We start from the raw sequence: 5,386 nt of genomic DNA on the forward strand, positions 1-5,386 counted from the left end.
AGCAAAACCATAAAAATAACATGATAAAATCAACTGGCCTTATTCATATTTCATTAGCTTTATGTGTTCTCATTTGTGTGTGTATGTGTGCATGATTTTTTGCAATGTTATTACAATTGTGTGACTAAAACCCAATCAATATATTAACAGTAACATCACCTTAAAGTTACCTTGTGTTGCCAACTTATAAACATAGCCAAACCTCCACTACATCTGTAACCACTGGCAACAACTCATCTGTACTCCACATCTATAATTTTGATATTTTGAAAACATTCTATAAATTGAATGATATGGTATTGACCTATTATCTTTGGCTTTTTTTGCATAACATAATGTTCTTAAGATCCATCCAAGTTCTTGTGCATAGCAATAGTTTTTTGCTTTCTGTTTTGAGTATGGATGCACCACAGTTTATTTAATGACTCACATATTGAAGTATATTTTAGTATTTTCCAGTTTGAAGCTACTATAAATAAAGCTGCTGTGAACATTTGTGTGAGGTTTTGGTGTGAACAGGTTTTAATGTATCTATGATAAATGCCCAAGAGTGCAATTCTTAGGTCACATGGTAGTTGTAGATTTAGTTTTTCTGTTTGCTTGATTTTTTAAAAAATAAATTCCCTTTAAGGCGCCCGGGTGGTGCAGTCAGTTAAGTGTCCAACTTCAGCTAAGTTCATGATTTCATGGTTCTGTGGGTTTGAGCCCTGCATCAGGCTCTGTGCTGACAGCTCAGAGCCTAGAACCTGTTTCAGATTCTGTCTCTCTCTCTCTCTCTCTCTCTCTCCCCCTCCCCTGCTTGCAAACTGTTTATCCCTCTCAAAAATAAATAAACATTAAAAAAATTAAATAAATAAAAAAATAAATTCCATTTATTATCTAAAGAATATTTTGCTGGATATAAAATTTGTGGTTGGCAATGTTTTTATTTCAGTACTTGAAAAATGTTTTGTCATTTCTTTCTGGACTCTGGTGTTCTGTATAAGAAATCTCCTGTTAATAAAATTTGTGTTTCCATATAAGTAATGTATTAATCCTCCCAGGCTGTTTTCAGGATATTTTATTTATTTTTGGGTTTCAGAACTTTAAGTCTTAGGTGTTTTGGCATGGATTTATTTTGGTTTATCCTATTTAGGGTTTTCTCAACTTCTTGAATCAGTATGTTTATGATTTTTATCAAATTATGCAAGTTTTAAGCCATTGTTTATTTGAAAAATTTTGTTTTATTTTGTCTTTCTTTTTCTGAGATCCTGATGGTATACCTCTTTCATGGTATTCCCACAAGTCCCTATGCTCTGTTTTATTTTCCCACTTTATTTTCTTTCTGTTGTTCACACTGGGTAAGTTCTATTGCTCTGTTCTAAAATTCACTGATTTTATCCTCTGTCATTTCCACTGTACTATTCATCCCATTGAGTGATCTTTAAATTCCATTATCAGGGGTGTCTGGGTGGCCCAGTCAGTTAAGCGGCTGACTTCGGCTCAGTCATGATCTCGCAGTCTGTGAGTTCGAGCCCCGTGTTGGGCTCTGTGCTGACAGCTCAGAGCCTGGAGCCTGTTTCGGATTCTGTGTCTCCCTCTCTCTAACCCTCCCCCATTCATGCTCTGTCTCTCTGTCTCAAAAATAAATAAATGTTAAAAAATTAAATTCCATTATCTAATTTTCTATTTATGTAATTTACCTCTGGTATTTTTTTTACATCTTCTATTCTTTTGCTAAAATTTTCTGTTTTTATTTGTTTCAAATTTGTTCATGAAAACGTTGCTCATGAAAACCTTTTTTTTTACAGATGGATTAAACCCCTTGTCAGATGATTTTAACATCAGTCATGTAAGTATTGGCATCTTCTGACATTATTTTCTTTATCAAGTTGACATTGTCCTAGTTCTTAAAAAACCAAGTGGTTTCTATTGTATCCTGGGCATTTAGGTTAATTTTTGAGACTTTGGGTCTTACTTAATCCTTTTTAGCAGGGATTCATCTTATTTAAGTGTAGCACACAGGTCATGGTGAATGGAAGTTGTTTTCCCTTGGACTCCACTGACTGCACACAATAAAAAAGTGTACTACTGCCCCATATCACCTCATTGAAGATGTGTAAGCTGTAAGCTCAATTTCCTTGCCTAAACTAGGGATTACAATAGTATAAGTATATCACCTAGCCCAGTTCCCACAGCCTTTTAAACCTTTTTAGCATGAGTGATAATGGAAGTTCAGTTCGCTACGGGGATATGCTGACAGAATGGAGATATGAAATGGAGTAGCAGCTACCAATCCTTCTTAATACCACTTTATTTACTTTCACTGTTGCTGAATGTGGGTGGATACTCATTTCCTTTTGAAACTCTGCTGACACTGGGGGGAATGGAGAATCAGAATGCCAACTAGGCTGTCTTAAGTTTGGGGTTGGTGTGGAGATCAAAATCCCTGCTTGATCCCATTGTGATTACCAAGGTGAGGGAATTGAAGCACTGCTTGCTGCAATTACATGGTGAATGGAAAAGTAACTTTCTTCTCAGTTATTCCAATATTACTTTGGATGGGATTTGAGAGAAGCCTGGGCTGGGGATGGAAATGAGATCCTTGCTTGGTCCTGTCAACACCACCATCCAGGGGAAATAAAACACCAGCCCCTGCTTCTCTATGAAAGAGGAGGAAGGCAGATAAACTCTCCACTAACCATACCAGGATTTGCATGGGTGGGGGAATGGCAGTTTCTTCATTGGTGTTTGGCAGAAGTAAGTGGTACTGTAAACAAAGTTTTTCTGTTGTTAGGATAAACTTTTTCCAGCAATTTGGCTAAAGGGAACAGGTTTTTAAATTTCTTTTTCCAAATGTGCTAATTGGTGGTTTTTAAATGGGAGTTTGTCCATTTTTCCATTCAGAATATATAAAAAGCAAAAAGAACTCTATTACAACCTTATTAAAGCCTCATTTTCTTGCCACCTTAACCTCTTCTTCTCATCGTTCAGAGTCTTCTTATAACTTCTTGTATTTTTTTCTTTTTTTTTTTTTTTGCTTTGTTTTTGTTTTTGTGTTTTTACAACCAGGGAATTCTATTTGTAAGAGGGAAGACTGGGAGAAATAGGATTCCCATCATGGAAAACCTGAAACTTACAAGGGGATTTTAACACAAAAAGAAGTAGAACATAATCTCAGAATAAAAGATAGTCCTTTTAAAGAAAAATAGCTAGAAATCTTGTGCTAAAATATAAAATTAACATGCCCCACGGGTTTTTTTTTTGTTTTTTACTTTATCAAAGACCACAAAAATCCAAGTAACTTACCAGCAAGAAGCCCTAATTATTGACAAGATTGACACAAAATGTGTCACAAGTGTTTATATAGTTTGGCTTTTAAGCTGTTTAAATGGGTTGGATAGGTTGAAGATTTAAGCTAAAGAGACTACCAATGTAAAAATGTTTCCCTCACTAATTTCAGAGTAGGAATACAGATGATAGATAGATAGATGATAGATAGGTAGATAGATAGATAAATAGATAGATAGATTGTAAATATATATGCAACCAAAATGGTGGTACCTGAATACACAAAAAAGTTAATAACAAACATAAAGTAACTAACTGATAATAATGCAACAATACTAGGGGACTTTAACACAGCATTTACATCAATGGATAGTTCACACAAATAGAAAATAAATAAGGAAACAATGGTTTTGAATGAGACACTGGACCAGATGGATTTAAAAGATATATTCAGAACATTCCATTTTAAAATAGCAGAAAGCACATTCTTTTCAAGTACACATGGAACATCCTTTAGAACACATCACCTATTAGGCCTCAAAACAAAACAAGTCTCAACATATTCAAATGGATTGAAGTCATACCATGAATCTTTCCTGACCACAATGCAATCAAACTGGAAATTAACCACAAGAACAACTCTGGACAGAGCACAAATATATGGAGATTAAATAGCATGCTGGAAAACAATGAATGGGTCAAAAAAGAAATCAAATAAGAATTTAAAAAGTATATGGAAACAAATGAAAATAAAAACACAACTGACCAAAATTTGGGGGATGCAGTAAAGTAGTTCTAAGAGGGAATGTCTAGCAATACAGGCCCATCTCAAGAAGCAAGAAAAATTAAGAAAAAATAAAATAAAACCTAACTAACCTTATACCCAAAGGAACTGGAAAAAGAAGAATAAACAAAACCCCAAACCAGTAAATGTAAATAATAAAAATTTCAGCAGAAAAACATTTTATGGAAGCTAAAAAATAGAATATATCAATGAAACCAAGAACTGGTTCTTTGGGAAAAATCAATACATTGGTAAACCTCTAGCCAGAATAACCAGAGAGAAAGAGAGAGGATTCAAACAAAATCACAACTGAGAGAGGAGAAATAACAACCAATACTTGAAAAATACAAATAATTTTAAGAGGATAGTATGAAAAAATTTATGCCAACAAATTGGACAACTTAGAAGAAATGGATAAATTCCTAGAAACAGATAACCTACCAAAACTGAAGCAGGAAAAAATATAAAATTTTAACTGACCAATTAGTAGTGAAGAAATTGAATCAGTAATCAAAAAACTCCCAACAAACAAATGTCTAGGACCAAATGCTTTTACAGGGGAATTTCACCAAACATGTAAAGAAGAGTTAATACTTATTCTTCTCAAACTATTCCAAAAAATAGAAGAGGAAGGAAAACTTCCCTATTTATTCTATGAGGCCAGCATTACTCTGATACCAAACCAAAAAAAGACATTACGAAAAAGAAGACTACAGGCCAATAATTCTGATGAACATAGAAGCAAAAACCCTTAGCAAAATACTTTCAAACTGAATACAATATATATTTTTAAAAAATCATTGATCAGGATCAAGTGCAATATATTCCCAGGATTAAAGAATGAATCAATATTCTCAAATCAACATGATATATAACATCAATAATAGAAAGGGTAAAAACCACATGATCATTTCAATAGACACAGAAAAAGCAATTGACAAAAAAAGTAGGGGCACTTGGGTTGTTCAGTCAGTTAAACGTCCGACCTCAGCTCAGCTCATAAGCTCATGGTTCATGGGTTTGAGCCTCATGTCGGGTCTGTGCTGACAACTTAGAGCCTGGAGTCTGCTTCCAATTCTGTATCTTCACCTCTCTCTGTCCCTCCCCTACTCGCACTCTGTTTCTTTCTGTCAAAAATAAATGAACATTGAAAAATGAATTTAAAAATCCTCAACCATCTAGGTTTACAGGGTAGATATCTCACCATGATAAAGGCCATATGTGAAAAAACCCACAGCAAATATCATACTCAATGGAGGAAAACTGGGAGCTTTTACCCCAAGATCAGGAACAAAACATGGATGTCTACTATCACCACTTTTAATCAACACA

Source organism: Lynx rufus, unplaced genomic scaffold (assembly GCF_022079265.1).
Source record: "Lynx rufus isolate CCGP_SWC_20201006 ecotype Redwood Valley unplaced genomic scaffold, mLynRuf1.p SCAF_14, whole genome shotgun sequence".
NCBI classification, from domain to species: domain Eukaryota; kingdom Metazoa; phylum Chordata; class Mammalia; order Carnivora; family Felidae; genus Lynx; species Lynx rufus.